At 41.0% G+C, this 20621-nt stretch overlaps 1 pseudogene across 1 annotated transcript; it reads left to right on the forward strand.

The window, feature by feature from the left end:
- Positions 1–4973: 4973 nt before the first annotated feature.
- LOC309665802 (heterogeneous nuclear ribonucleoprotein K-like) lies at positions 4974–8339 on the forward strand (annotated as a pseudogene). The gene is made up of 2 exons: positions 4974–6516; positions 7332–8339. The product of its transcript is annotated as a heterogeneous nuclear ribonucleoprotein K-like (transcript).
- The last annotated feature ends 12282 nt before the right edge of the window (positions 8340–20621 follow it).

Below are 20621 nucleotides of genomic sequence, written 5' to 3' on the forward strand. Positions count from 1 at the left end.
GCCTTGGGAAGAGATGAGCATTTGAATGGGCAGACTGAGTAAGAAGGTGGCCCTCACCAATGCAGCTGGGCATCACCGAATCCGATGAGGACCTGAACAGAACGAAAAGGCAAAGAAAGGGTGAATTTGCTTTCTCTGCTTGAGCTGATAAACCCATCTTCTCCTGCCCTTGGACACTGGCGCTCCTGGTTCGTGGGCTGTCAGACTCAGAACAAGATTTACACTATTGGGCCCTGGGTCTCAGGTTTTCAGACTCGAACTGAATTACACCACCAGCTTTCCTGGTTGTCAAGCTTGCAGACGGCAAATGGTGGCACTTCTAAGCCTCCACAACCACGTGAGCCAATTCCTATAATAAATACAAATCACCTCTTATATATATCTATATATATCCTATTAGTTTTATTTTTCTGGATAACCCTGACTAATACAGTGGCTTGCCACCCAACTAAACTACTTGTATTAGAATCCATGTCTCAGAGTGTGCTTCTGGGCGAACAAAACTCAGACAGTAGGGTTCTATTTGTATGTGATTCAAAAATAAGTAGAATGACAATATATTGTTAAGAACAGGTGCAGCAGGGGGAGTTAATTGTAAATCGGTACAAGATGGTGAAGGGGGACGAGGCAGCGCGGGGACAGCAGTCACACGAGGGGCTGCGAACCAGCGACCCAAACACTGGAGTTAACCATGTCTCGTCCACGACCCTCCTCAGTGAGAATTATGAAGATGATGACCTAGTAAACTCTGATGAGGTTATGAAGAAACCATGTCCAGTACAGATTGTTCTTGCACATCAAGATGACCGTAACTTTGAGCTTGATGAAGAAGCTTTGGAGCAGGTATTGCTACAGGAGCACATAGGAGATCTTAACATAGTAGTGGTATCCGTGGCAGGAGCTTTCCGTAAAGGGAAATCATTTCTACTGGACTTCATGCTTAGATAGATGTATAACAAGGTGAATAGTGTCTTTTAAATTGAACTGAGTTAAAAACAAAAATTACCAACCAATACTGTTTAAAAATAGTAGACAAAAAACAGTAAGAGCTGTATCTTTAATTTTATGAAAATACAGTTCTTGATAAGACTTCTCAGTTAAGACAGTAATGTAAGTGTGTTCGAGCTCTTGATTCTTCTTCATCTCCATAATTCCTTTTTGCATGTAGTACATATTGAGGCATATGATTGAGCACCTGTGTTCCAAGCATTGTAGCTCTAACCTAAGATGTCTGAGTATCCTCTGAAGTCTCTGAAGCACTGTTCGGTCTCTCGCTTTCTGTTATTTCCTCACACCTTCCCCTTCTTGATCGCCTTTACAACAATGGGTGAAGTGGGCTGATAGAGACTTCTGTAAAGGGATACTTATGCTCCTCAAATAAGTCTCCTTCAGAGACTTTTACTTTTTGAGATAAGGTTCAGTTCCTTAAAGTGACTTCCATGGTCTTCCATGATCTCTGAGCCTCATTCCTTGTCTCTGTATGTCAGGTATACTATAGTTTTTGCAGTTCCTCGAATATGTCGTGTTATCTCTCAAATGTTGCTGTACTATTGGCTAATCTTTTCATAGGAAGCCTTCCTTGGTTTCTAAGACTGTGTTATGACCATACGGCACAGGTCCTATGTTTCACTGATACTACTTTAGTTACTTATTTTTCCTGGCTAGTTTACTGTCAGCAGTGGGCCTTATCTTGATTACCGTATCTCCCATGCCTGGCACAATAATTGGCCTGTAGTAAGCACTTATTTTCTGTTTTGACTGATGAATCACCCTTTCTCTACACATTTTCACTTTTTGATGGTACCAGACAATTGTTATTTCCCTCCCCCTCCCTGGCTTCAACTTCCTCTGCTGAACAAAAGCAAAAAAAAATTTATTTTTTCACTTGAGTCAGAATATTTTTCTAACAGTTGAAAGTTAGGCTGAGGGAATGAGAATTTGATAGGAACCAAGAAGGAGGAACTGGAAATTTGTAGTGGAGCACATAGGGGGAAGGGCCTTATAGGAGGAGGCTTTAGACATTCAGAAGGCCACATGAAGGTGCTAGAAATAACCCTTTGACAGAATTATGTAATTGTCTAAACATCTGTCAGGGTGTTCACCTTTATGAGTTCTGTGTAAATCTGTAACTGGCTATGCATCCTACTTGAGATAAGTAATAAGGCAAACATTCCTAGTTGACTTTCAGGAAGCTTTTCAATATTCTTTCTATAGGGAGCTCTTCAGGCATGTTTAAGCATGCCTGAGTATCAAGAATGTAGTTCATGATAAAGAACACTATTTTACACAATTTGGAAATTGAGAAAGATATAGTATTTTAAGGTTTTTCCACTTAGACTTGATTATTTTCCAGAATTTTACATCTGAAATAGAGAAATGTATAAATAGTGACTTATTCTTTAAAAGAAAAAAAAGTCTGTACATTGAAAGATGATAAAGAATTTCTGTATTTTGAGGCTCTAACTCCTTAAGTCAGCTTGTGTATATTGTTTCTATCTGTGTCTGAGTTGTTCACTGCAAATGTATTTGATTCCAAGTAGGTCACAGACAGAATGTTAGAAGGGGAAGGAAGCTTAGATCACTTGTCTAGCAAGTTTCACCTTAGGTGCCATTTCTTATTTGATCTCTGATCAATTAGTAGTGGCTGTTCAGAGGGGGAGTAGCAGCCCACATGTGTCATATTTTTGTAATCTCTGAACTAATAGAATTTCCTCCTTTGTGGGGAAGATACTGAAGCCACAGAATGGTAACGAGGGCCTGAGGCTACACACCTAGTTAGTGGTTTCTAAGCTAAATGTCTTTATTAGTTTTCATTCATAAGGTTTCCATATAGTATTCCTGATGTAAATAATCTTATTCTGTTAATTGAAAATCACATTAAACAGTGTTTGATTTGGAGGATTAACAGGCTTCTACTTATACTGACTTAGTGGTGGGTCATGCTTTTCCTAGGAGATGAAAGTAAAGAAGAAAAAACAGTGGGATAGTTTTGGAATATTTCATTAACCTGTATGCCTGCAAAGATGGGATGGTAGTTGAAGAAGGTAGGAGATGAACAGTGGCTTTATACAGTCGTCCCTAGGTATCCCAGAGTGCAGGAGGGATTGGGGGAGGGGGGTGTTGATTCCAAGACCTCCAGTGGATCCCAAAATCCCTGGATGTTCGGGTTCCTTATATAAAATGGTGTAGTACAGTCAGCCCACTGTATCTGTGGGTTTCACATCCGGAGGACCTACTGTACTGACTTCATATGTCTTCTGTATTGACCTGAATCAGTTTATGTAAAGGGACAGTTCACTAAAGGAGCCGAATGTAAATATTTTACTTTATGATTTAGAAATAGATACATGTTTTAATTTTGATTAGTTAGGAAAGGAATCATAACAAAGCTGAATGTGAGCTCTTTTCTGCTGGATAAAAACAAAAACTTCAGTAGCTAACTTCTTAAAACCAAGACTATTCTGAGATTGTTACCAAACGTTTCCAAATTACAGGGGAAATTCTGATTTTTAGGTCTTATTTTCTTGCAAAGTAAACAGCTTCTTACACAGGTTTTTTTTTTAAGCTGCTACTTGTATTATGAAAATAGGTTGTTTTGCTTGAAATATAGGAGGAAAGAAATCAGTCTTTTGTAAACTTGAGAAGTGAATTAAAAGTTTTTCTAGAATAAAATTCCTTCATGTCATGATGGAATTAATCGGTTATTTATTTATTTTATTTATTAAAAAAAAAAAGAACAGGTGCAGCAGGTAGTTAAGGGTACAGAAGCTAGAGCAGACTGCCTGGGTTTGAAACCAGAGTCTGCCACTTACTAGCTGTGTGACTTTGAGCAAGTCTCTTAACCTCTTTGTGCCTCAGTTTCCCCATTTGCTGAATGAGGATGAAACAATATTTACCTTTTATGGTTGTTGTGAGGACTAGAGTTAAAACATGTAACGAATTTAGAATAGTGCCTTACAAAGACCAAGCTCCCAAAGACTGTTAGCTCTTCCTATTGCAGTCACAATAAAACCATAAGGGAAATTTTAAACACAGTATTCAGAACAATTGTTATTTTTGGAAGGGAGAGTGCTTGATAGGTTCAGAGATAGGTATATGGGGGTCTCAAAGGTATTAGTTATGTTCTATTTTTTTTAAGTTGGGTAATGGATATATTTTTGTTGTTTTATTATTATGCTTTATAACACGTATAAATTACATCTTTTAAAATATCTATCAAATAGTGCATAATTTTTAAAAGTTGAAAAAATAAAATAATCTCCACCAAATATATTCAAATTTATATGTCTTTTATGATTTCAGGGTACTCTCTGCTTCAGCTAAGGCCAGGCCTCCCCCCGCCAACCCCACCTTTCCCAGCATTCCCTGGAAGCACTGGCCTCTCAGGCTTTACCAGAGTGGTCCCTTTAAGGAAAGTTTGCCAGACACCTGTACCTTGCAATGCCCTCAGGCGCAGCTCACATCACATGATCCTCCTGCAGATACTCAGCAACCTTGTACTGTTATCTTTAAACATATCTTGGTTTTAAAAATTCTTTCCTGGGACTTCCCTAGTGGTGCAGTGGTTAAGAATCCGCCTGCCAATGCAAGGAACATGGGTTCGAGCCCTGGTCCGGGAACATCCCACATGCCACAGAGCAACTAAGCCCACGTGCCACAACTACTGAAGCCTACGTGCCTAGAGCCTGTGCTCCGCAACAAGAGAAGCCACGACAATGTGAAGCCCGCGTACCGCAACAAAGACCCAACACAGCCAAAAAATTGTTTAAATTAATTAAAAAAAAAAAGAATCGACCTTCCAATGCAGGGGACACGGGTTCGATCCCTGGTCCAGGAAGATCCCACATAACACGAAGCAACTAAGCCCGTGCGCTACAACTACTGAGCCTGCGCTCTAGAGCCCGCGAGTCACAACTACTGAAGCCCATGCGCCGAGAGCCCGTGCTCCGTAACAAGAGAAGCCACGGCAGTGAGAAGCTCGCTCACTGCAGCAAAGAGTAGCCCCTGCTCGCGCAACTAGAGAAAGCCCGCGCGCAGCAACGAAGACCCAACGCAGCCAAAAATAAATAAATAAATAAATTTATTTTTAAAAAAGGTCTGGCTGTGACCGGCTGAGGCGGCGCGGCGGCATAGGGACGGCAGCTTTGCCCGGCTACTGCAGCACTAGGGTGTCAGTTGGTCCCGCCCAGAACACTTCAGTTCTGCCCTGCAAGGATATATTTAATAACTGATTGGTGTGTCCCTTTAATACAAGAAAATGGAAACTGAACAGCCAGAGGAAACCTTCCCCAACACCACAACCAATGGCGAATTTGGTAAACGCCCTGCTGAAGATATGGAAGAGGAACAAGCTTTTAAAAGATCTAGAAACACTGATGAGATGGTTGAATTATGCATATTCTGCTTCAGAGCAAGAATGCTGGGGCAGTGATTGGAAAAGGAGGCAAGAATATTAAGGCTCTCCATACAGACTGCAATGCTAGTGTTTCCGTCCCAGACAGCAGTGGCCCCGAGCGCATACTGAGTATCAGTGCTGATATTGAAACAGTTGGAGAAATTCTGAAGAAAATCATCCCTACCTTGGAAGAGGGGCTGCAGTTGCCATCACCCACCGCAACCAGCCAGCTCCCGCTCGAATCTGAAGCTGTGAAATGCTTAAATTACCAACACTATAAAGGAAGCGACTTTGACTGCGAGTTGAGACTGTTGATTCATCAGAGTCTGGCTGGAGGAATTATTGGGGTCAAAGGTGCTAAAATCAAAGAACTTCGAGAGAACACTCAGATAACAATCAAGCTTTTCCAGGAATGTTGTCCTCAATCCACTGACAGAGTCGTTCTTATTGGAGGAAAACCTGATAGTGTTGTAGAGTGCATAAAGATCATCCTTGATCTTGTATCAGAGTCTCCCATCAAAGGACGTGCTCAGCATTATGATCCCAATTTTTACGGTGAAACCGATGAGTGTGGTGGTTTAAAATGATGTTCGATGACTGCCGTGGACGTCCTGTGGGATTTCCCATGCCGGGAAGAGGTGGTTTTGACAGAATGCCTCCTGGTCGGGGTGGGCATCCCATGTCTCCATCCAGAAGAGATTATGATGATATGAGCCCGCATCGAGGACCTCCTCCTGGACGAGGTGGCTGGGGTGGTGGCAGAGCTCGTCCTCCACCACCACCTAGAGGAGGAGAGCTAATGGCCTATGACAGAAGAGGGAGACCTGGAGACCGTTATGATGGCATGGTTGGTTTCAGTGCTGATGAAACCTGGGACTCTGCAGTAGATGCATGGAGCCCATCAGAGTGGCAGATGGCTTATCAACCACAGGGTGGCTCTAGATATCATTATTCCTATGCCGGGGGTCATGGCTCATATGGTGATCTTGGTGGACCTATTATTACTACACAAGTAACTATTCCCAAAGATTTGGCTGGATCTATTATTGGCAAAGGTGGTCAGCGGATTAAACAAATCTGTCATGAGTCAGGAGCTTCGATCAAAACTGATAAGCCCTCAAATTGCCTGACGTCACAGGGGGGACAGAGTTTTGCTTTCAGCAACTGATGGGACACTTCCAGGCTGGTCGGGTCGCCCAGTGGCCCGACAGCCTGACAGGCTGACTGCGGTATGATCGCCCTTCTTTTCTCCAGAATCTGTACATCAGGAGGTGCATGGGTGTGGGAGCCCATTCACCGCCACCCCCCACCCCCAGGGGGGATGGCACCTTCCCTGGCTGTACCCTATGATCACCAGGTGCTTGAAATGAATGCAAGATTTTTGACTTCAAGGAAAAGCTCACGTAACCACTTCTGCCTCATAATGTGTGGGATTTACTATAATGGAAGGACATTATAAAGAACAGGTAGAAAACTCACCTGTTGGTCTCCGTGTAGGAGTTAATTTTGCATGAATCCCTCCTACATGAGTAGATAGCAGAGGTTTATTTTTGTTCCCGTGTGTGTAGTTGTGTCAGAGGATGTAGGTATGGTGATTTGAAGCCGTCAAAGAAATATTCTCAGAACTCTCAAGACTTCTCTTGATTGGAACCGAAAGAGACCTGGAAAAGGAGGAAAAGAAAAGGAGGAGGGAGAAAGAATGACTGTTTCTCAGTAAATTCACCTTCCTGGTTGATTGTTCTCTCTTCTCATTTCTTTTAACTTCCATGTATGTCTGATGGAATAATGTAGAAAGGCTGATTTTTATGCTTTAAAAGATTTTACATCACAAAGAAATTAGAAGTGGCTAACAGAACTTATTCAAATCAATTTTACCTAGAGACTTTGATATTAAATTTGTATACTAAAAAAAAAAACAAAACTGATAAGCCTTTAGAAGGGTCCAAAGATCGGATCATTACCATTATAGGAACACAGGCCCAGATACAGAATGCATAGTATTTGCTGCAGAACAGTGTGAAACAGTATTCTGGAAAGTTTTCCTAAGACTAGTGAAGAACTGAAGGAGTCCTGCATCATTTTATTTTATCTGCTTCTGTTTAAAAAGGCAACATTCCTCTGCTTCATACGTGTTCTGCATTTGAGGTGTAGTGAAATCTTTGCTGTTCACCACATGTAATCTTTTAGTTCCTTACTAACAGGGTTGGGGGGTGAGGGGGGGTGTGCAAAAACTAACTTTGAAATTTTGAAACAGCGGCAGAGTGAGTGACTTTTCATTTTTGTTCACTGTTGGTGGTTTAAAAAAAATCCCCCCATGTAATTATTGTGAACTCTTTGCTTTGTGGTCACTGTAACATTTGGGGGTGGGGGGGACAGGGAGGAAAAGTAACAATAGTCCAGATGTCCCTGGCATATATTCAGAGCAGTGTGCACAATGTAATGCTCTTTTGTAAGAAATGTTTTATGATTTTTAAAATAAATTTAGTGAACCTATTTTTGGTGGTCATTTTTTTTTTAAGACGGTCATTTTTCAAACGACTGAATTCCCCACAACCTGCCCCCAAACTAAACACTAAGTTCAATTTTCAGTCCTCTGTTGGATATAAATAAATGCATCTCTTCTTGGACTTAGGCAAAATATCTTGACACATTCAGTTCCGGTGATTTCTTAAGTGATTTCAAAATCCATTGCTTGGGAGGAAATTCCACCACACATTCATGCTTATAATAAGCTGGGGATTTTTGTTTGTTTTTGCAAATGCTTGCCCCTACTTTGCGATGATTTTCTGTTTGTAATTGTGAAGAACCAAGGTGGGGAGCAATACAACAGATGGAGTAGTTGGTATAAGTATATACCAGAAGCCTAATTAATGGCGGCAAGTTTTATTAATCAGAATAATACTTGGTTATGGAAGTGACTGATGCTAAATAAATTCTGATTATTTTTTATTAGATAATTTTTCTCCTATAGACTTAAACCGTCAGCTTGGTAGTGTCTATTAGTTAAACTTTGTAAAAAATATATATATATATATATTCTTGTTTTTCCATTGTATGCAAATTGAAAGAAAAAGATGTACCATTTCCCTGTGGTATGTTGGATCATGTAGGAAATGTTTGTGAACAATTCAAAAAAAGATGAAAAAAGTTCCTGTGGATGTTTTGTATAGTATCTTGGCATTTGTATTGATAGTTAAAAGTTCACTTACAAATAAAACTCCTATAATGCTAGATTTGATGTGTGCTCAATTTGAACAAGGGTTGATTGACCCCTGTAAAATTTGTTAAAACATTCCCCTTGTAAGGAAATACAATAATCTTAAATTATTAAAAAAAAAAATCCTTTCCTTTTGAATGAGCATTGCACTTAAAACATTTAACAATTAGTATATGCTTATTTTAGAAAAAAAGCTTGTGCAATAAAAAAGAAAAAAGTATGCTCACTATATCATCTATATTCATCTATAACCACTGTTAATATCTTGATGTCTATCCTTCTGGACTTTATATTCTATTATAGATTTTAAAGCAAAACTACATTATAAAGAAGTGCTACCAAATGATATCCTTTAAAAACTTAATATACTGGGAACATCTTTCTTTTTTGTTTTTTGTTTTTTAATTAGATTCCTTTGCAGGAATAAACAGAAGAGATTCAACAGCTGCTAGATCAGCAAAAGGAAGAAGCGTTTACTGTAAGTATGCCTGGCACTAAGGGATACAGGATCCATGAGACCCTAGAAGGGACACTGGCAGCATGAGCTTGAGAAGCTCCCTCTAGGATTCCACCGCTAAAGTGACTACACATCAATGTGTATTGGGGCGGCGCTCTCTTCTTTATATTGACAGGCTTCCCTGCCATACGTATCTTTTTCAGGTCCTTATAGCTTCTGCTTTTTCAGTTTCTTCTTTCCCGTGACTTCAACCTATCAAAACCTTTGGTTTTTTCGTGACCCACTATTACCCTTCTAGCCTCTCTTTATCTGGTGGAGTTTCACCTTTAGCCTCACTCTGTCAACCACTTAAATCTCTCTGCAGTTTCCATTTCAGGTTCACAAGACTGAGATTCTGATAGATCCTGATAGTCTCCTTAGGGGTGGGACTCTTGTGTCAGGACTTCAGATACGTTAATGGTCAAGAGACTGGCTGTCCTCGGGCCAGATGCCTGCCCACTCGTGGTCTGTTTGGTTGTGTCCTGCCCCTGCCCCACGGCCCTTGCTTTATCCTTTCCTATAAAATGTCTCTGGTTAGAGTTGTGGTGCCCTGTTGTGGAAACTTTAGGTATTACAGTCACCATAATTTTCTTCTAGAATTGTTTTCAAATTACGGGTGCATTAATTTAGGATGATAAAATCAACTAGAGGCTGACAACCAGAATTTTAAGAATGGAATAGAGTGGAATGGAATGGAACAGAACAGAACGGAACTGAACAGAAAGGAACAAAACAGAATAGTATAGCATAGAATAGAGCAGAATATATGAGTGAATCACACTTCTTATGATTGAGTATTGTTTCATGAAACTTATTTCAGATGTGTGTGTGTATAAAACAATGTATATGATATTCAAAAAAATTTACAAACTGGCATGACACAGGAATAGACACCCACCGTAAATAACTAGTACAATTGAACTGGTGGGAGACAGCTGACCCTCAACCTGTTGTGGATGGGCATGGTTGTGATAAACGTGTTTATCTCTTAATATCAGTCATGTCAAAAGAATTTGAAAGACACTGTTCTAGAACTCAATTAAGTTATACATCAAAATTTTAATGAGTGCATCCTATTTGTACAAATGTGCTATAATTCATGCAACCTAGTGGTCCTGTCTCTTTTTTATTTTTCCCTCCTCTTTACTCCCAAGGAATACGAAACAGTCCCGCCACTACAAGAGGCCCTAAGTGATTTGGATACACTCTTAGGACACAGCTCTCCTGCATGTGACACACACATTCATTCTCTCCAACCCTCCTTCCTTCCATTCTTCTCCTCCTCCTCCTTCTTCCCCCCGCCACCCCCCTCTCTCTCTCTCTCTCACACACACACGCACATTGAGCATTACAGTTTTTAACCATTTTCCTATTACTGTCTGTTTAGATTGGCGCAGTGGTGGAGTGGGCTGGTTAAAGGCATGAGCTCTAGAGTTAAACTGCTGGAGCTCAATCCTGGCTCTTCCATTTACTGGGTGTGTGACCAGGTGACTTAACCTCTCTGTGCCTCAGTCCTTCATCTGTAAAATGGGCATGATAATAATAATAGTACCTTCCCCTCAGAGTTGTCTGGGAGGGCTGAATGAATCCACCTATGTAAAGTGCTCAGACGAGTGTCTACGACTTACTAAATACTCAGTTCAGTGTTAGCGCTTATCATTATTTAGATTGTGTCCAGTTGTTCACAATTACAAGTAAAAATATTGATTCAATGAATACTTCTGTAGCGAAATCTTTGGAAACAGACTTTATTAAGTCTACTTAGGGAAATAAAATCGCTAGGTGAAATATGTATATTTTTCAGGTTTATTAAGAATTTTGCTATATTATCTACCTGACAGGATCTTCTACCACCAATGTTTGAGAGCCCATTTCCCAGAAACTCTAGTCAACACTAAGTGTTATGATTTAAAACAAAAAGCCCTGGCAATTTGATTGGGAAATAATGATATCCATTATTGTATAAATTTGCTTCTCTTTGATCACTTGTGACGTAGAATAATTTTTCAAGTGCTTATTCGTCATTTATATTGACTCTCCAGCAGAGCACGTTGAGAGTGTGTCTTGATGTTGAGTTACTTTTACATGTGACTATGTCCCCATTAATCTGTGAAAGTCTCACTTTTGAATCTTCCACTCTAGCTGAGCACAAGTCCTGCACACAACTTGTCCCAATACATCTTAGTTGAATTAAGTATCACAGTCACCACATCTGATTTCTGCAATGGATTTTTGAGCAGAATTCTCTAGCAGCCAGAAAAGGGAAAACATCAGATTGATCTACTCCGAACTATCTTAACATGGCCTTGGGCAAAGGGAGGCGGTGTCCTTCCTTTGTGTGTCTGAGAATTGGATGATTACATAAGAGCATTTAAATACATTTCTTTTTTATTACTGCTTCTCTCTGGGGGTTATTTGTTCAAATGTTCCCCTTCTCAAAGAAAAGAGAATTGCTTTCATATGTGAGACTATGCAAAGACTATAGTTCCAAATGGGATGGCCTTTTCATCATCGAAAAATGTGTATAAAGCAACTACTCTGTGCTAGACATGGAAAAGGTGTGTGTGTGCGTGAGCGAGGGCAGGAATGGGTATGTGTACAATGTACAAAAAACATGCTCTTCCTGCAGGAAATTAGCCTTTAGTTGGTGAAGGAATAACATAATGTAGAGAGAATGATGCTGAAGGGCATCCAGAAATTGACATGCAATACCCAGGCAGCTCGAACTTACTTTGTCAACTTGGGCAAGTCCCTTAACCTCTCTGCACTTTAGCTTCTTTACCTGGGAAATTAAGAACAATGCAATTGTGTTTCTAACAACCTCCTGCGAACGATAGGGTGTAAGAGGTAAAGGGATGGGATGAGAGAGACACAGTAAGACTCCTACTTGGTCATTGTCAGGCAGTGAGAGAAGGGCCAGGCAAGGGAGAAAGGCTTAAAGGGGGGAAAGGGCATGTCCAGGTGAGGCGATCGAGGGGGATTTGTGTTGAAGTTAGAATCTGAGCTGACCTGGTCAGTAGAGAAGAGGGTGTGGGAAGCAAAATTGGGGAAACAGCATGAGCAAAGAGCAAAAGCCAAGGTGAAAAAGCGCCAGACGTATCCACGGAAAGAGAATGAGCAGTTTGGCTGGAACAGAGGGTTCGTGCAAGTATTCACTGAGATTTCACTGGAAGAATGAAAGTGTTATGGGGGAGGGCCGTGACCACGCGCAGGAGTTCACCCTCGGGGCTGTGGGCCACTTGCAGTAAGAGTGCTTCAGGATTTCCAGGAGCACCGGGTTGAGAAAGGAGCGTGCGTGGGTCTGTTAGTGCATGTGGTCGGGTGAGAGTGAGAGGGGGCAGCAGGGCATGGAAGGGCTCTTCTGTGACATGGGTTTGTCATTTCAGCTATGAGTCCTGGGTTGACTTGAAGGTTTTTTTTTTGTTTTTGTTTTTTTTTAATTTTTATTTATTTATTTTTTATTTTGGCTGCGTTGGGTCTTCGTTGCTGTGCATGAGCTTTCTCTAGTTGCGGCGAGTGGGGGCTACTCTTCGTTGTGGTGTGTGGGCTTCTCATTGTGGTGGCTTCTCTTGTTGCGGAGCATGGGATCTAGGCTCACAGACTTCAGTAGTTGTGGCACGCAGGCTCAGTAGTTGTGGTGCACGGGCTTAGTTGCTCTGCAGCATGTGGGATCTTCCCGGACCAGGGCTCGAACCCGTGTCCCCTGCATTGGCAGGCGGATTCTTAACCACTGCGCCGCCAGGGAAGTCCGACTTGAAGGTTTTTGAACAGAGTCAACACAGAGCAGTCTTTTAGGGCAACTAACCTGGGGGAAATACAGAGTAGGCTGGAGAAATAAGAGATCGGAGGAGGGAAGTCAGTTAGGAGGCTATTATAGTATTCAAGGCCTCATGCCTAACTTTGGGTCCTGGCAGTGAACATGAAGAAGTTATGGCTACCAGAGCTGGTTGTGAGGAATGGCTGATCGAAAATTCCCCACAGGAAGCTGGTGACACAGACCCTGAAGGTGGAGGAGGTGAGGAAAGGGTCCAGTGAAGGGCAGACAGTGGAATCACAAAACAGGGGAGGGGAAAGGAGGAGAAACACTTCCTCCTCTGAGCTGAGGAAAATTTCCAAAAGGAGGAGAAGGAGGTCACGCCTTTGTCTTTTTCTTTCTTTTCAGTAAAGTCTGGTGCAGTGGGAGGTGATCTCCGGCAGTGGTTCGGGCAGGAGTTTTGCAGTCAGACAGACACAGAATGCTTTTTAGTCATAGATTTTTAGTTAGTGGCTCCAGCACTGATGGAAGGCATGATGACCAGGAAGTTACTTTTAATCTAGTTACGCTTCTGTTTCCTCATCTGTAAATGGAGATGTTAACGAAACCTGCTGACTAGGTCCCTTGTGAGAATATTTACCCAGAGCAAAGATAATAAATAATAGCTATTGGTAAAACTATAATTATTATTTTCATGTATTTCTATTTTTATATGTACTGAGAGTGTAACCACAGAACTAGCCCTATTCTGAGTTGTTCTTTAGAGACAGCAGAACAAAACTGTAAGTCATGCAGCCAAAGTATGCACAGAGGTGACAATTTTGACCTCAAACAAGACCTGGAACCAAAGTTTCTCCCCTCACGGAACCAAAGGACCAGACATGACCTGAACCGGAGCACTGGAACCCTTTCAGAAACGAACGGTCCGCTGTCCAGGAAGATCCGGTGCTGAAGCCCCGTTCCCGCACCTGACCATAAATGGCCTGCCATTCCAAAGCCTGCCAATCAAAACCTGCCCGCCAGCACTTCCTCGTACCAACCCCCTCGCCTAACTCTGTAACGGGTGAGGGGTTCCCGGATGGGGAGAGAGATCTGAGGTTTGCCTCCTGTCTCCTGACTCGGCCGCCCTGCAATAAAGCCTCTTCTCCCTGCAAAGACCGTTCCCTCGGCATTGGTATCTGGGCATGAAGCCCACTCGCTCCCATACAAGGATTGAAGGGGTTCAGCATTGTGGCTGGAGGTTAAAAAGTGGTGAGGGTTAGACAACCGTGAGGGAAAAGGAAAAGGGAGGGAGACGTTTTGTGATCAAACATCTGATTTCTCCTTTTATCTCTATGTCTCATTAAAAATTTTTTATTAAAGAAATTTTCAAATACAAATGAATCTGTATACAAAATGGAAACAGACTCACAGACATAGAAAACAAACTTGTAGTTACCAAAGGGGAGAGGAAGGAGGAGAGGGATAATTTTAGGAGTATGGGATTAACAGATACAAACTGCTATACATAAAACGGAGAAGCAACAAGGATCTACTGTATAGCACAGAGAACTATACCCAATATCTTGTAATGACCTATAATGGAATGTAATCTGCAACAAACAAACAAACAAACCACAAATCACTATGCTCTATACCTGAAACTTAACACAATGTTTTAAGTCAACTATACTTCAAAAAAAACTAATAAAAAAAGGTAAAGAAAATTTCAAACACAAAAGTAGAAAGAGTAGTATAATGAACCCCTTTGTACTTAACACCCAGCTTCAACATTTTGCCAACCTTGTATTATTATTTTTTGGATGGAATTATTTTAAAGCAAATCTCAGATATGATTTCTTGTAATCTTTTAAAAAGAACATGAAAATCAATTCCCAGCAGTATTATGGATGAGTTATCTTTTATATTTTTTTATTTTTCAAAAAATTTATTTATTTATTTATTTATTTTATTTTTGGCTGCGTTGTGTCTTCGTTGCTGCGCGCAGGCTTTCTCTAGTTTCAGCAAGCGGGGGCTACTCTTTGTTGTGATGCATGGGCTTCTCATTGCGGTGGCTTCTCTTGTTGTGCAGCACAGGCTCTAGGTGTGTGGGCTTCGGTAGTTGTGGCACTTGGGCTCAGCAGTTGTGGCTCACGGGCTCCAGAGCACAGGCTCAGTAGTTGTGGCGCATGGGGCTTAGTTGCTGTGTGGCATGTGAGATCTTCCTGGACCAGGGCTCAAACCCGTGTCCCCTGCATTGGCAGGCGGATTCTTAACCACTGTGCCACCAGGGAAGTCCCAAGCTATCTTTAAGAAACACTCCACTAGTTTTTTTTTTATGCTGAATTAAATAAGGGAAAAAAGTCAAAATGCATTGAAGAGTTAGCAAGCAAGAAAGGACTTCTCAGAGTCAAAAAGCTAAGTAAAACTAAAAGTAAGAGAAGTATGCAAAGAACTAAAACTGGTTTTCACCTTGAGGATTTTAACTTAACCCAGCTGAGCATGAGTTTGAATTCTTAGTGGTTTCTAAGGATGCAGGGGACAGTGCCCCAAGCCCAGGATCCACACAAGGCAGGGAGCATAATAAGAGATTTCTATTTTTCCACATTTATGCTGGGTTTGTTTTTGTAGGTCTTTTTCTTCTCTTTGTGTTTCCTACCTAGAGAAGTTCCTTTAGCATTTGTTGTAGAGCTAGTTTGGTGGTGCTGAATTCTCTTAGCTTTTGCTTGTCTGTAAAGCTTTTGATTTCTCTGTCAAATCTAAATGAGATCCTTGCCGGGTAGAGTAATCTTCGTTGTAGGTTCCTCCCTTTCATCACTTTAAATATATCATGCCACTCCCTTCTGGCTTGTAGAGTTTCTGCTGAGAAATCACCTGTTAACCTTATGGGAGTTCCCTTGTATGTTATTTGTCATTTTTCCCTTGTTGCTTTTAATAATTTTGCTTTGTCTTTAACTTTTGTCAATTTGATTGCTATGTGTCTTGGCATGTTTCTCCTTAGATTTATTGTGCCTGGGACTCTCTGTGCTTCCTGGACTTGGGTGGCTATTTCCCTTCCCATGTTGGGGAAGTTTTCGATTATAATCTCTTCAAATATTTTCTTGGCTCCTTTCTCTCTCTCTTCTCCTTCTGAGACCCCTATAATGCAAATGTTGGTGCATTTAATGTTGTCCCAGAGGTCTCTTAGGCTGTCTTCATTTCTTCTCATTCTTTTTTTAAAATTCTGTTCCAAGGTAGTGAATTCTACCTTTCTGTCTTCCAGGTCACTTATCCGTTCTTCTGCCTCAATTATTCTGCTATTGATTCCTTCTAGTGTATTTTTCATTTCAGTCATTGTATTGTTCATCTCTGTTTGTTTGTTCTTTAATTCTTCTATGTTTTTGTTCTTTAATTCTTCTAGGTCTTTGTTAAACATTTCTTGCATCTTCTCGATCTTTGCCTCCATTCTTTTTCTGAGGTCCTGGATCATCTTCACTATTATTTTTCTGAATTATTTTTCTGGAAGGTTGCCTATCTCCCATCTTCATTTAGTTGTCTTTCTGGAGTTTTATCTTGTTCCTTCATCTGGTATATGGTCCCCTGCCTTTTCATTTTATCTATCTTTCGGTGAATGTGGTTTTTGTTCCACAGGCTGCAGGATTGTAGTTCTTGCTTCTGCTGTCTGCCCTCTGGCAGGTGAAGCTATCTAAGAGGCTTGTGCAAGCTTCCTGATGGGAGGGACTGGTGGTGGGTAGCGGTGGGTGTTGCTCTGGTGGGCAGAGCTCGGTAAAACTTTGATCCGCTTGTCTGCTGATGGTTGGGGCTGAGTTCCCTCCCTGTTGGTTGTTTGCCCTGAGGCGACCCAACACTGGAGCCTACCCAGCTCTTTGGTGGGGCTAATGGCCTTCTCTGGGAGGGCTCACACCAAGGAGTACTTCCCAGAACTTCTGCTGCCAGTGTCCTTGTCCTCATGGTGAGACATAGCCACCACCCCGCCTCTGCAGGAGACCCTCCAACACTAGCAGGTAGGTCTGGTTCAGTCTCCCATGGGGTCACTGCTCCTTCCCCCTGGGTCCCGATGCGCACACTACTTTGTGTGTGCCCTTCAAGAGTGGATTCTCTGTTTCCCGCAGTCCTAAGTCCTGCAATCAAATCCTGCTAGCCTTCAAAGTCTGATTCTCTGGATATTCCTCCTCCCATTGCCAGACCCCCAGGTTGGGAAGCCTGATGTGGGGCTCAGAACCTTCACTCCAGTGGGTGGACTTCTGTGGTATAATAGCTCTCCAGTTTGTGAGTCACCCATCCAGCGCTTATGGGATTTGATTTTATTGTGACTGGCCCCTCCTACCGTCTCGTTGCGGCTTCTCCTTTGTCTTTGGATGTTTTCTGGTGAGTTCCAGTGTCTTCCTGTCGATCATTGTTCAGCAGTTTGTTGTGGTTCTGGTGCTCTCACAAGAGGGAGTGAGCGCACGTCCTTCTACTTCGCCATCTTCTGTTTAGGCTTAATTCTCTGTTTCCATGGAAACAGGATTTCTTTATTCTTTCAGAAGCACCTTTAGAAAAATGACCTGACTGCCTTTATTTTTAAGCTCCTCTCAAAATGAAAATTTGTTCCAACATGGATCCTGAAGGTTCAGCAAAACTGTTCATGAATGACTGGTTTTATTTCATTTTTTTCCAGCTTTATGGAGGTATAATTGACCAATAAAAAGTGTATCTATTTAGAGTATACAACTTGATGATTTAGTATATGTATAAATTGTGAATGATTACCATGATCAAGTTAATTAATACATCCATCACCTCACATAGTTACTTTCTTTTCTTTTTGTTTCTTTTTTTTTGGCAGTGAGAACACTTAAGATCTGCTTTCTTAGCAAATTTCAAGTATACGATACAATATTATTAACTATAGCCACCATGCTGTGAGATCCCCAGAATGAGTTCATCTTGTAACTGAAAGCTTGACTAGCTTTGGAAACATCCCTTGAAGTTTTAGAAATTCCTAACAATTAAATAGCTATCTTTGGTCCCAAGTGTTCCTTTCATATTCAAACTCTGTACAGTTACCTTATTTTTTTCTTTAAGAGATGTAGGCTGCTTCTCTCCTTTCTTCTGAACCTCCTTTTATTATCCTAAAAATGTTCTCTTCCCTACGAAAGAGGAATTGCTATCTAAATTATATTCTCCTATGAATCAGATTGTTTATGAATGTGAGTCTGATAATTAATCAGTTTAAAATGTCATTCTTTTTATCCTGTATTTCTAACACTTAAAAATAAGAATTTGTGAGAAGAAATAAATTGTGCATATGATTATATTTAATAATCCTTTTTTTAAAAAATTATTTATTTATTTATTTTTGGCTGTGTTGGGTCTTCGTTTCTGTGTGAGAGCTTTCTCCAGTTGCGGCGAGAGGGGGCCACTCTTCATCGCGATGCGCGGGCCTCTCACTGTCGCGGCCTCTCCCGTTGCGGAGCACAGGCTCCAGACGCGCAGGCTCAGTAGTTGTGGCTTACAGACCTAGCCACTCCACGGCATGTGGGATCCTCCCAGACCAGGGCTCGAACCCGTGTCCCCTGCATTGGCAGGCAGATTCTCAACCACTGCGCCACCAGGGAAGCCCATAATCCATTTGTTTAATTTCAAAATTTGAGCTATAATTCACATATCATAAAACTTACCCTCTTAATTATACAATCCAGTGTTTAAAAATTTATACTCACAAGGTTATGCAACCATCATCACTATCTAATTCCAGAACATTTTTATCACTCCAAAAGGACACCCCACACCCACTAGCACTCTTTCACCTTTCCACTCAACCCCCAGCCCCTGGTAACTACAAATTTACTTTCTGTCCCTATGGATTTGCTTATGCTACGAATGGAATATTTATGGAATCATATAAATGGAATCTCACGTATGTGACTTTTTTGTTTGCCCTCTTTCACTTAATGTAATGTTTTCAAGGTTAATCCATGTTTTATCAGTACTCTGTTCCTTTCTATTCCAGTCTCTTTATCCATTTGTCTGTTGACAGACTTTTTGACTTGATTCCACCTTTTGGCTACTGTGAATAGTTCTGTAATGAACCTTTGTATGTAAGTATTGTTGGAGTACCTATTTTCAATTCTTTGGGGTATACATTTGGAAGTGAAATTGCTGGGTCATATAGTAACTCGATGTTTAACATTTTGAGGAATTGCCAAACTGCTTTCCAAAGTAGTTGCACTATACTACTCGGCCATATAAAAGAGAGAAATAATGCCAGTTGCAGCAACATGGATGCAACTAGAGATTATCATACTAAGTGAAGGAAGTCAGAAAGAGGAAGACAAATATCGTATCACTTATATGTGGAATCTGAAATATGACACGATTGAACCTATCTACTAAACAGAAGCAGACTCAAGGACATAGAGAACAGACTTGTGGTTGCCACAGGGGAGGGGATTGGGGGAGGGATGGAGTGGGAGATTGAGGTTAGCAGATGTAAGCTATTATATATGAAATGGATAAGCAGCAAGGCTCTACTGTATAGCACAGAGAACCATATTCAGTATCCTATGATAAACCATAATGGAAAAGAATATATATGAAAAAGAATGTATATATGGGTATAACTGAATCACTTTGCTGTACAGCAGAAATTAACACAACATTGTCAATCAATTATACTTCAATAAAAAAAAATGTAGCTGCACTATTCTATTCCATCAGCAATATGCAAGGATTCTCATTTCTCCACATTTTCCCCAACACTTGTTATTTTGCTTTTTTTTTTTTTTAATAGTCATCCTAGTGGGTATAAAGTGGTTTCTCACTGTGGTTTTGGTATGCATTTCCCAAATGATTAATGAGTTGAGTATCCTTTCATGCTCTTTTTGGCCATTTGTATATCTTCTTTGAACAAATGTCTTTGTAAGTCCTCTGCCCATTAAAAAAATATATATTTATTTATTTATTTGGTTGCACCAGGTCTTAGTTGCAGCAGGCAGGCTCCTTCATTGTGGCAAGAGGGTTCCTTAGTTGCAGCTCTAGGGCTCCTTAGTTGTGGCATGAGAACTCTTAGTTGTGGCATGCATGCGGCATCTAGTTCCCTGACCAGGGATTGAATCCAGGCCCCCTGAATTGGGAGCATGAAGTCTTATCCACTGTGCCACCAGGGAAGTCCCCCTCTGCCCATTTTTTTAATCGGACAGGTTTTTAAAACATTTTGTCTCACTGTTTTAAGAGTTCTTTATATATTCTGGATGCTAGACCCTTATCAGATATACAATTTGCAAATATTTTCTAACATTCTGTAAGTTATGTTTTCACCCTCTTGATAGTGTCTTTTGATGCAAAAATGTTTTTAATTCTGATGAAATCCAATTTATCTGGTTTTTTCTTTCCTTTGTTGCTTGTGCTTTTGGTGTCATTTCAAAGAATCCTTTGCCAAACTTAAGGTCTTTTAAAAAGAAACCTTAATAGAGTCCTTTCTTCTTCCTCACTAGTACAAGCAGTACTCATGTACTAGTCAAGTACTAGCAGTACTTTAGTGGACCTGTGGATCTTTTATTTACATGTTGTTATGAACCGATTCTATCCCTTAAAATTCATATGTTGAAGCCCTAATCCCCATTACCTCAGAATGTGACTGTATTTAGGGACAGAACTTTTAAAGAGACAATTAAGTTAATATAAGGCTGTTACGGTGGGCCCTAATTCAATATGACTAGTGTCCTGGTAAGAAGAGATCAGGGGGCTTCACTGGTGGCGCAATGGTTAAGAATCCACCTGACACGGGTTCGAGCCC

This window comes from Balaenoptera physalus (genome assembly GCF_965194825.1).
Source record: "Balaenoptera physalus genome assembly, chromosome: 8".
Classification (NCBI taxonomy): domain Eukaryota; kingdom Metazoa; phylum Chordata; class Mammalia; order Artiodactyla; family Balaenopteridae; genus Balaenoptera; species Balaenoptera physalus.